The sequence below is a fragment of the Rhamphochromis sp. 'chilingali' genome, assembly GCF_963969265.1.
Source record: "Rhamphochromis sp. 'chilingali' genome assembly, chromosome: 19".
Taxonomy (NCBI): Eukaryota; Metazoa; Chordata; class Actinopteri; order Cichliformes; family Cichlidae; genus Rhamphochromis; species Rhamphochromis sp. 'chilingali'.
Window position 1 is genome coordinate 9,629,023 of NC_137946.1, and position 12,901 is coordinate 9,641,923.

General features: G+C 39.3%; 1 long non-coding RNA gene across 1 annotated transcript; it reads left to right on the forward strand.

Moving 5' to 3' along the window:
- The first annotated feature begins 10,847 nt into the window (after positions 1 to 10,847).
- LOC308387398 lies at positions 10,848 to 12,351 on the forward strand. The gene is made up of 3 exons (XR_013969940.1): positions 10,848 to 10,869; positions 11,284 to 11,601; positions 11,863 to 12,351. It is a non-coding gene; the product is annotated as an uncharacterized lncRNA (long non-coding RNA).
- Positions 12,352 to 12,901: the final 550 nt, after the last annotated feature.

Here is a 12,901-nt window from a genome sequence, read left to right on the forward strand (position 1 = left end):
CACTAAAATGGACAAAGTCACATTCTCATATCCTACTAAGCAATAACTCTGCATGCCTAAGCCCCAAAATACATGCAGGTTCGGAACATTTAACTGACTCATTCACCATTTTTCTCTTAGCATATCTTAGTAAAAATCACATATAATTTTCTTTATGCTCACACAATACTCTCCTTAATTTCCTGCAAATTTTATTTTCTGAATTGTTTTTTTTTTTTTTTTTTTTGCAATTTTAACTTAAAAAAACCAAATCAATCAAACAAACAAAAATATTCATTCCTTTCCCAGTTTCATGATTAGTCCTTTTAATCTTGAGTTACCTACAAGATGAATTAGTAATGACTTTAGCTGCTAAGCAAGTGTGTCACTACTGTCGTATTGTGAATTTTAAGCAATGTTATGGACAAATACAGCTTCATAGAGTTCCTAGCATTGCTCTGGACACTTAATTATCAGTTTTTGCAAGCTGTTAAGCCCAAAGTGCAAAAGCTATATACAGTGAGTAAATTAGGCTTCCAAAGAACCCAGCACAACAACACAGCAAGGACTGGGAAAAAATATATATATTTTGAGGCTTACAATGAGGAGCAATAACAGAGAGGAAAAGACAAACAGATGGTGGATGTAACATACACGTAGATAAAAAAGTGGTAACTTCAGTCTCGGTCTCAGGTGGCAGGACAGGGACCAACAAATAAGAAATGGAAGAAAACAGGGGAAATCAGTTGAACTCTCCTGGGGCAGACCACATAATATGAAGACACTATACAGAGAAAAGTAAACACAACTCAATTTAATGGACATCAAGGACGACAATAATAGGAAAGTAGTGAGGAGAGCTATACTATTAAAAACCCGCCTCATTCAGAGTGCCTTCCTTGTTGCAGATGCTGCCAATTTGACTCTCTCTTCAAGCATGACCAGGTGCTGGGTATTTTAAGAGCTGAACTTTGTGCTGAGGCTCTCCCTCAGCATTAAGTGTCACTCACTACGAAGCAAAGGAAAAAGCACTCTGTGCAGCTTCCACAGCAGGACACACCACAATGCATTTGTTCCCAACAGCAACATCCCCCCCTCTCTTCTTAATCTAATCAGTTCAAATTAACCTTAATACACATTGTGCCCCGGGCTTTTGAATCTGTGCTGTATCTCCCTGACACACCTTGTATAACGTCCCCGTGTTCCTGGCTGAATGACAGCCGCAGCGCCTAACTTGAGGTGACGTGGGGAGTTTAAGAAAAGTTCATTGGTTGACAATTTTGACAAAACAGAATATGGGGTCTCAATGCATCAAGGTGCAAGAAAAAAACAATTTTGTATTTGTTTGATGCAGGCAGTCTACTTATTGTTGACAAGAACCAAAAATGCTGGTTTAGTCTAAAGTACACAGATGAAAAGTCGGTGACCTTAAAATGCCCACGGGTTGTCTACATAAGAGCATTAAGAGCCAAAAACATTTGCTAGGTTGCATACAAGGTAATTACTTTACATTCATCTGGGAGTGGAGTGGACTCCACTTTGCCCCCAGAACAGCCCAACAACTTCAGGGCATAGAACCATCTAATTATCTCTGCCGAAGCACTGCACGGATAGCAGCAGAATGGTGATGGTTATATACAAAGCTGGGGTCACATCATTACATGCTGTGACATTCATAATGAAATATTCATCTTAGCACAATACACAGTGGTTTGTTTAAAGCATTAAAACTTTGCCAGCAGGCTGCCTCTAGTTCTCCTAACACTGACAGAGACTGCTTCACAACAGGCTGTTAACCATTTCAGACTTTTTCCTGCTCAACTAAACAAGACAGATTCCACTAAAGAACAAAGAGTATATCAGTATATATGCAGCTTTTAAAATGTTTGTGGCACACAGATTAAGTGGCAAAGTACAGGCAAATAGAGATCTCCTCAAAAATCAAAAGTTCTTCTTCTGTTTTGAGATCTGGATCTACTGCCTATTGACCAATAGGCAGTAGATCCAGATCTCTTGAGGTACTCTTTCACATCTCTAGGACACAGCATTCCTATTCCATGTGTCGATGTTTTGGTTTTTTTTTTGGTTTTGTCTTTTAATTAAACTGTGAATTAAACAGGGTGCATATTTCCCCCTTATCTGATCTAATATATTGTTTTAATCAAATGAAGAAAATCAAATGTCCACAGTTACACTGCCATCAAGTGGTGAAAAGCAACATTTTTTTTTATTTTTTTGGGAGTCATTCCACGTGACTAAATCATTATTCTTGCACTGAAGGCAGAGGAAAGGAGGAAAAACATACTACTGAGGTGTATTTGAATAGGAATGAACTAAATTGGAATATGGCAGATGAAAGAAAATGTTCAGATATAGAGTTTGGCATGCATTTGAGCCTTACACTGTCGCTACTGTGCAGTGTGTTCAACTATGAAACACTAGGTTGTGATAAAACAATAAAAACAACAAATGAACAACACATGGAGAGCCGCCTCTCTCATCACACACCAGTCAAAACAAGCAATAGGAAATTATTTTTGATCTGGTGCATGAATGAGTTTTGCTGCCATCTCCTGGTAACATCACCTTATTGCAGGTAATATAACACATATGCCCCACTTAATACAATATTGACTTTGCTTTCATAAATGTGCTCTGTTAAGCAACATTGAGCAGCCAAATCCATACTTATTTGCTCTACTTTTGAAAAATGGTACACTTTGCTATTGGTCTCAATTCACTGGAATGATACAATGTGCAAAAGGCTGAAACTAGTTACCAGAGAAACAGTAGTTGCAGCAGTGACGGACTTGATTTGTTTAGTGTTTGAACATCCGAATTAAGAGTAAGCCCCTCGCCACACCACAACTTAAAACTCAATTCCAAGTCCTATTAACGATAAGGCTCGAAGGCAGCGTATAACAGTTTCAGTGTTTACATGCTGGGCTTGAGCCATTGTTTAAAGAGAGAGTTGTGCCAAACCTTGAAGCAGTGAGATTCGACATACAAGTTGGATTTTGTACTTCTGCTGCCCGCATATCTGAAATTTGGAACTTCCATTTTGGATTCCTTTGGTTTGACCTCGCAAAACACATGCTGTGGGACTGTGCTGCAGTTGACCAAGAATGACATGTGAAAAAGGATTAAGACTGTGTTTGGTGCAAGTATGATACATAGTTCAGGTAAATAATTTCATTTTATTACACCATATTACTCAGTTTCAATCATATACGCATATTCACACATGTACATAGAACAGAAATAGCTAATAAATGATCAAAAACTTTATTATTTCATTGGTGCAAAACAAGCCCGTTCCTACAGGCTGCGTGCAGTACTTCAATATATTTTATTAGACTCAGTTATATAGCCTTGACCTTTTACCTCAGATCTTTTTATGCTGCATCACTGCAGCAGACAAGTTTGGTAAGGGCTGTTGACAACCATGCACAAATCCAGCCAAACATGCAGGAGGGGGTTCCCTTGAGGGCAGCGTTCATAACTAGGAGGTTGATTGTTGTTTTGACGTTTAATTGCCTTTTAACTCAAGTGGGACGCAGAAGGTATTTGGTTTAGATGTAAGGACGAGGGGATAGGGGGAGAAAGCAATTGGAACTGACAACTGAAAATACTACCCTATTAAATATGTTAGACCAGTAATATACAGAGGTAAATAACATAAATATTTCATGAAAGCCGTACAGGTGGACCAGCTTGCCTTCAGGCTGACCACAGATGATTTAGCCTCTTTGCTTCTTTAGCCACTGGCTCGTCTAGCTTTGAAAACGTATATTGAAGTGCTATCTGGCAGTGCCTCTGTATTGTTGACAAATCTTGGTAATTGGCATCCAACTTAATAAGGTCCACCTCTGCTCCAGTGCAATAGTTTCTTTTCAGTGAAATTCCTCGTCCTTGAGGTGTTAGCGCGGCGTGCCACCGTTATAGTTCATCCAGAGTTTAACATGATGTGATTCCTTATTCCAAGTTCGTTTTTTGTTATTCAATTAAATCTAATTTAGGAAATGGCTTAAGTGAATATTTACATCACAGAATAATAATGATAAAAATGATTATGGTTTATTTTAAAGTAGGCAAACAACCATCTGAACAATCAGCTATTAAAACTGAAGATTTGCACAGCTAGCTCCCATTAAGTTCTACAATCCACTCAGCAAGATTCATTAACCATATTGGATCACCACAAGGAAATTAAGAAATGTGCCAGAGCATTTATGACACCAGTGTGAGAGTATCAGTTAAATGAAAGTTTTCTTGGTAATAGGTTCTTAAAGCACTATGTGTTCATATTAAGATAGCAGTCATGATATATTAATTATATATATATGTATTTATACACAAGTTGCAGTATAGAAAATACACTCAATTTATGTAACAAATTACCAAAGCATCTTCCATAACGAGTACTTGTACTATCCGGGAAAATATCAACGGATGTATGCATTGTCACGTTGTCACAGTGTGTGTGTGTGTGTGTGTGTGTGTGTGTGTGTGTGTGTGTGTGTGTGTGTGTGTGTGTGTGTGTGTGTTTGTGAGAGAATTTAGGTCACATGTTTGATCTGGTCACCTCAGGCACTGTAGATCTGAACATACCAGATCTACAACTACCCAGTTCAAAACATCTTTTTATGGGAAGCAGCAAATCAGAAAAAAAAAAGTTGGCTGAAAGGAATGGGAACTGGAACTATAACATCTTTTTGCAGACAGTGCATGAGCTGAAGGGCTGCACATAGCCCCAGAAATAAAATATGGAGCTGGAAATTAACCTGACAGGGTACTTTTAATCTCCTGTGCATAATCAGACTGTCAACACAAACCCGATCAAGGTGACATGCATCAAGTTATTGACTTACAGTGAGCTGCTGAACACATGATTACCGCATGTAGTTGATTTTTTTTTTCTTTTTAAGATCACAAACTTAACATAACCATGACAATGTAACATTTGGCTGTGGCATCTTGGCCTCAAGTGTTTACTACAAAAAGCTGGTGTGTCATCTTATGCTCTAAACACTTTTAATGTCCACAGCAATAGGCAGTATTAGTGTTATCGAATGTGTTCTTCAGCTGAATAACAGTAGTTAGATTATATAATCTTTACTTTACTTTAATTTTCAGCACTGATTTTCATGTAGCAATTTATGCCACATCTTTGTTGATATACTGTATCTATGCAGACTTTACTTCCTCTGCTTTTCTCCTGACCAGTTAAAAAAATGGCCTCTCACCCTGTTACATTTACATCTACCATCAAAGAAACTTTGATGGTAGAAGTTAAAGTAATATTTATTTGTTATTAGGATAAAAGGCTTTGAAAACAAAGGTCCTGTGCAGATGGTTGATGATTCTTTTATCTTGTTGCACATTGCAAACTATAACAAGTTTAAACAATACCCAAAAGGTCCACTAACTGAAGTTTGCATTTATGAACATTTGTTATAATGTATGTTAGGATATTACAGAAGATTATTTGAAAATTAGACACTGTTATGCATGCTGTATTGTACATTGTATTGGTTTATTCTGTTTTATAAACAGTGCTCCTTTTTCCAGGTCGCAAGCCATTTGACAAACTGTGACATTTTCATGTCTTTGTGCTGGTCCATATCACAACTGCCTATAAATCCCAAACTCTGTTACTGAGCCCACTGTAAACAACCAGAATCGGAGGGAAAGAGATGCTATTGTGCTTCCTCAGCATTTACCAAAGGACAGTGCTACCCTCAGGTACTTGTACTTTAATGTCATACTGTAATTTAGAGTCTTAAGACTAAAAACAAATATGGAGTGTGTATCTATGACAAACAGTAGCTTTCATATTGTGAAGGTTAGGTTTATTTTATTGTGATATTTGCATCAGTGTCATAATTCAAATGGGAATGATTATCCCCCCCCCATAAGTTTAAATGAATGGTACACTATTTTCGGAATTATTATCATCAAAGCTCAGTCACATACATAGAACAAATATGGCTCCATCTTTCTAGGATTATTTACTTAATATGCCATGAGTGGCCTGGTACTGCTGATAAATATGTCTTATTAATTTATGGTGAACTGTCAAATGGCTTTTAAGGGTTATAAATATCAGACTGCAACATTTTGGAGACAGCTACACAGAGTGGGTGAGGAAAAGGGTCAAGAAGACAGGAGGACAGGATTTCTTTAGAAGGTAATTTCCAGTTTAGCCTGTTTAGTGCGAAGGTATGTCTGTAAAAAACACAATGTCTTATGTTTTAAAGGTGCAATGTGTAAAACACTTGTGGTTCTGAAGTCTGAAAATAAAATCAAGAACAAATAACGTCTTGTAATGTCATATTTTTCAGAAAAATGCTGTAGGTATTATGTTAGCAGATGGTACATTTAAACTGATACAAAAAAATAAATCATACCTTACATAATTAATTTTATAAATCTGTTAATATTTTTTGTGCTATAATTACTTACACATGTTTATTTATTTTGAGAAGTAAGAGGGCACAAGCCTAATCTGGTTGTTAAGTGATGGTATATAAACTCCAAGTCCAAGTTTTACTGTGCTCATTAAGGCTATCGTCCTTATAATGTGTTCTAATGCTTTGTATCTTGTTCTATTTAATCTGAACAAGGCCCTAAAAATAGTCAGTGGTCACTATCAGCCTGTCTGGGTTTTTAATATCACTATTCATCTGCAGTACGTTTTAGTTTTTTAAACCTTATGATGTAACTACAGCCCACTGGTTCATGGTTTGCCAGACACCACATATTTTAACGATTAGAAAATAATCACTTTGGGGCTAAGGAAGACTTTAATGGGTACATCAAGATGAGGATCGGACAGTTTTCATAGTGAGTAATCCAAACCATGCATTAATGACTAACCTAGTGCTGAGGATAAATCAGCTCACACGTTCCTTTGACTGAAGGTTGGTTTTCAGCATATTTTTCCTGCCCTATGATTGCATTTGTCTCTGCTCATCCAGGACTCTCACGTTAACTTTTATTGAAGGGAAAAAAAAGGTTACAGTTTGTCCTTTAGCTTCACTGTGCTTATGTGTTTATATTATCCTAACCATAGCTCTGTAGCTAGTCACCACGTAGCCACAATTATATGCCAGCTAGTCCAACTTCAGTAACCCTACAAACAGTCACTGCTCTTTAGTTTTCTGTCTTTGTGTATGTCTGAAGTGATAGCAGAGCTATATATTTTAATGTAATATATATGGCAGGTAGCTCCATGCCCTCCTGGGTTTTAAATGCACCTTAGAACACACATGCATCAACACTACAATGAGCGGGTGGAGGGAGGTTTGGAGTCTTCTCTCACCCCCATTCTCTGCGGCCTGCTGGAGCTAGGAGGCTAGGAGGCTAGGAGGCTAGGAGGAGTTGGCCGTCCGACTGCGGTCTGGAGTGTGGGGCCTCCCTGCTGCTGCGGAGTCGGGGCGGTCTGCCTCCCCCCACCGCAGGGAAAAGGGTAACACCACCTGGGTCTGGGTGCAGTTCCCCCCTCCAGGGGCAAGGGTACCTAGACCCAGTTTGTAGAGTACGCTTGGGGAGTGTGCTCGTGTGTACAGCGTCTCTTTATGTTTGTCTCCACGTTGGTTGAGTGTGGAGTAAGTGCATATGAGAGCATGAGGGTGGGAATGGATGTTTGTATATGTGTGTGTCTGTATTTCTGTGTCTATATGTCAGGTTGGGTGTCAGGCGCCACCTCTCTGAGGACATCTTAGGCCCTCCAAGGTTTGGAGGCCTATCTCCCCCCACCACCACTTCCCCTGCCAGTGGCGGACTCCCTCAGACATCGGTGCGTTGGTGGTTCTTTGTGTCCGGGGATGGGCGTCCAGGTACACACTGGCTCACTCCTTGGCGGCCGCTTATCGGGGCCTGGAGCCTGGGGCTCGCTCGGGCCACTTCGGAGGTGGGGTGCCCCCGGCCTCTCGGCCTGGGGCTCGGTCATTTAGGCGCGGCTGGCTGCCGGCGGAGCTCACGGGCGCGTCACTGCAACTCCCCCTGGCTTCTGCTCCGCGGCTGCTGAGTGAGCCCTCATCTGGGACTCTCCTCAGCTCTTTCTGGGACAGTGGTGCGGCTGCCCCTCTGTTGGTCTTCCTTGGTCTCTTGTGTTCTGGGGGCCTCTGGATGTCTGGAGTTTTGATCTCCTCCACACCTGCTTCACGCCCTGGAGGACGGGGCTGTGGCCCCCCCACACCCTCTAGCAGATCATTACATGAAGGAACCTTTTAAAAAAAAAAAACAAGCACGTCCATGCTCACAGGTGTACACACGGGTGATCACACCCACAAACTACACCCTTTTTGGCTCCTACCTCAAAGCACACTGTGTTCTGTTGATCTTATGTGCTGCACAATAATGTTTAGTATTTAGTATTTACTGTCATATTCCCATATATCATTGTGATGTTGTTTATTCTATTACTCTTGTTCTCTTCTGCTTGTTTTCTTTTTTCTTTCTCAGCAGGTGATCCAGGTGATTGATATATGCATTTTTTATTTCTTTTTTTTCTGCTCATTCTGTTGGTTTTTGTTTTTTGCCCTTCTCCCCCGTCCCTCTTCTCAGCTGTTTCTCTTTCCCTCTTTCTTTCTCCCCTTCTTTCCCCCAGTCAAGTCTGTCCCGTATTCAGTAAGTGAAAATAAAATGAACAATAAAAGGTGAATCAAATGGACCATTACGGCAAGGCTGGGATGGTCAATTTGGTAAAGTAAATCCGTTGGGCATCTTTCTTTGCCTTTAGACAATAATTCTGATGGCAAAAGAGCCAAACGGGACAGGCAGCAAAAAAAAAAAGAAAAAAAAGAAAAAAAGAAAAGTAATTAATTTTTTAGAAATCCCTCAGTCGGAACATGGTAGATCATCTTAAGTGAGCTAACTCCCTGCTAACTTCTAACTCTATTAAACTTGTTATATCCAGTTTTTCATAGATGCCTGAAAGCTAAACTTTATTGTTACACCTGGCAGAGCTGCCACACTGATCATTATATTAAAATTGTAATAATTTAGACAGTATTAAACTTTCAGAGATGCCATAGTGTTTGTTTGACTTTGGGAAGTGAAGAGAAGTTTGGACCCGGAAACAGCTAATGATGTCAGACTTAAGAGGCAGATAGAATAATGCGGAAAATTCGGATGTTTCCTTAGCAACTTCTTAGTAGCTTCTAGGATTTGCCAGAACTTACCACATATAAATTAGATACAAGTTTGCTCTTTTGTTAGGTTTGAAATAAGAAAAATGTCAAATATTTAGAGACACCATTGAGGGTTTATTTATCATTTTCAGCATGATGCTCTTGTAGATCAGCAACAGATGACGACAACAGCATACACCATTGTGATGTATGCTGTACAGTACAGCGAGGAATGCCCAGACCTCTACATTGGAGAGACCAAACAGCCACTTCACAAATTTATGGCACAACATAGAAGAGCCACCTCTGCGGGACAAGACTCGGTGGTCCATCTGCATCTAAAGGACAAAGGTCACTCTTTCAAGGATGCCAATGTTCACATTTTGGACAGAGAGGACAGATGGTTTGAAAGAGGAGTACAAGATCATTAGGGGGTCCATTGTCCCTCTCGGTGGGTTACTCCCACAGAGCTTAAATCTGGGACCCTCCACCATATGACCCTAGAACTGAAGAAACTGAAGAGACCACTGTTACAACAGTAGGCAAAGCTCTGCTACTTATTAAGCATTCTTATGTACTGGCTGTGGCAATGTAGGGACTAGGGATGGGAATTGATAAAAATTTAGCTATTCCGATTCCATTTCTGATACCACTAATCAATTCTCAATTGGTTCTCATTGGCTCTATTTTGATAATAACCTTCATTGCTAAGCAGCAATAAAGAAATTAGATTTAAGCAAATTAAGTGCATGCTGCAGGTGAAATTTTTTTTCATGTGTCTTGAAATATTTCTCCTCCTTGTTGCAATCATTGGCAGACTCCCAGGAAAACGTAATTTGTTATAATACTAGTTACATTATTTTCATGTTATTCTGTAAAATAGCTGAAATAAACTGCCTCATAATCACCATTTAACAATATAAACCTGAGGCTGCAACCCCCCACACCACCATAAATCCATAATGAGGACACACTAAGATGTTTCTCTTAGTAGAATACAAAAGCTGACCACAAAGCAAAGATGAAAACCAGCACAAAAAGTGATTCTGCTTTAGAAAATGTCTGGCTGCTGGGGTTGACATTTGTTCAGCTTTCAGTCTGGGTTCTTGGCTAGCTTAGCATTAGCATAGTGGTGTGTGCCGATGTTTGCAAAGAACCAAAGTTGTGTTAGCAACAGTTAATCGAGCTGTTTCTTTCCTGGATGCAGTTCTCCCCTTTACCATTGTGCCCTTATCCTTTTTTGTAATAGAGGCATTCTTACTATTCGGTGCCATTTGAGTCCTAATGACATAATATGGTATATTTAGTGTAAAACTTGTCTAATGCTTATTTCTAAACCATTTTCTTGTATGTTTAACCCCCCTCTACCATAGAACACATTGATATATACACAGGATAAATACATTAAAAGTAATTTACTTTTATTTTAGCACAAGTCACTAAAGTACTATGTCCCCAGTCATGCTTGCTCGACTTCAGTTACAAATATAACTTAAAAAAAAAAAAAGAAATCTAGATTTTTCATCATTTCTGGATTGTCTTATTTCTAATGTTCCTCATCAAATGTTCTTTTTTATTATTAATGCATGTTTAATACTTAAAATCTTTAAAAAATGTTGTGTCCCTGAATCAACTGTCACCCCTGTTACTCTGATAAGAATTCCATAGAACACATCACCTGATTATTCTTTTAGTCACATGACACTCCCGGATGTAACATATTTTGGAGGGAAAACTTTCAAGAAGAAGACGAGTAAGTACCACTCTTTAATCAACCCTTTTTTCAATGTTTTAGCAAGATTTTGTAATGTGGCAAAGCATAACACGTCCAACCTGTTACGCTTATTAATAGTGGAAACAATTTTTTTTGTAATTTTTATAATATGGCTAATAAACATGTTAAAAATGGTTCTTAGTGGTCACCATGTACTAGCTTGTTGTTCATCATACTAGTAGTAATGGCTAAGTTTAGCATAAAATCTCCCCCCTGATACCGTCACCCCTGTTATTGCTATGCACTGTAACAGGGGGGACACATGGTAACAGGGGGGACGTAAGATGATAGAAGTTTAGTGTTTAGGGTTATTTATACAAGTGTGTATTGGTAATTATTATTAACCTGTATATATATACTTTTAGAAGATTTTGAATAGTATACATTTTTCAGGGAATGGCACCAATGTCTGCTGCGGAGAAGCAGCGGCGCTACCGAGCACGTCGTGATGCTGACCCTGAGAGAAGACAGATATATCTCAATAAAGAGAAAGAGAAGTGGAGAAAGGACAGAGAGGAAGGGGAAAAAAAAGAAAGTGGCAGATCTCAGTGAACGACAGAAGAGAGCACAGAGAAAGCAGTGGCGAGAAAGGAAAAGAAAGCAGAGGGCTAGTGCCAAAGGCAGGACAGAATTTGAGGCTATGAATACTCCTCCCCTAAGTCCAGAATATTCCCTAGAGCCAGAAAATGCCCCGCAACCAGGACCCTCAAGGTTAGAAGAAGAGTTGACAGTTCAATGCTTTGCTGATTAGGTAGATTTTGTATTTGAATGATAAAACGTGATTTTGCCCTAAAAAAGAGAGAGAGAGAGAGAGAGAGAGAGAGAGAGAGAGAGAGAGAGAGAGAGAGAGAGAGAGTCTACCTGCCTAATACATTATAAACATATAATATCCAACGTCTATCTTATACTGTATCTAAACATTTATCTAAACATATATATATAATAATTGTGACAATATTTCCTGTGTTGTAGGCAATACATTGTTGGACGAAGGAATATTAGACAGGGAAGAAGGAGACTCAAGAATGAAATTAAAGAGCTAAAGGCCTTGTTGGAAAAGGAAAAGAGAAAAAAAGAAAAATACAAGAAGAGGTGCCAGCGTTTGGGTGGGGAAAAAAAATCCCCACGTTCTAAAGTGGATGCACTGCTGCGTCATGAAACAGTTAGCAACACAATTAGGAAAAGACTATTACTGCAGGAATCAATCATTGAGGAAATCAGGAATAAATACAAAAACACCAAAAAGGAACGAGAGAGGCAAATTATTGCAAAAACGACAATAGGAAAAATTATAAAGAAATACAGGCTACAGAGGGCTGCACAGACAGCTCTAGGCTTTTCAAAAAAGCGTGGTCAAAGACAAGATGGAGGGCTCATAACCTTTGAAAGAAAGGAAAGCAATAGATTACCAGTTGATTGCAAGCAGAAAATAAAGGCCTTCTTCTTAAGAGATGACGTCAGTCGGATGACAACAGGACGAAAGCAAACTAACTCAAAAGAAAATAAAAAAACAGAAACGTTTGCCAACTGATTCACTGAAGAATCTGCACCATAAGTTTCTTTCAGAAACTGAGCATCAGGTCTCATATTCTTGTTTCTGCACCTTAAGACCATTTTGGGTTGTGGTGCCCACAGAAGCTGATCGTGAAACCTGTCAGTGCAGGACACATGAGAACTTACAGTTCATGGCCAATGCCCTGTATGTCCAAGGTCTGTCAGCAACAAAACACATTGAAGAGATGGTAGATGCAACAATGTGTGATGCTAAATCCAAAGTCTGTGCATACGGTGAGTGCAAAGACTGTTTCAGTACAACACACACACTCTTGAGACCTCCTAACAACACAGAGATAGCCTTTACCAAGTGGTCTCTAGACGAGAATGAAAAATTAAATGATGGAGAGGTATCTGGTAAAAAGTCAACAATTACAGTGAAGACAACTGTCATGACAACAGAGGATGCACTTGCAGGGGAATTTCATGACGGACTACTCAGATTTAGGCGGCACGT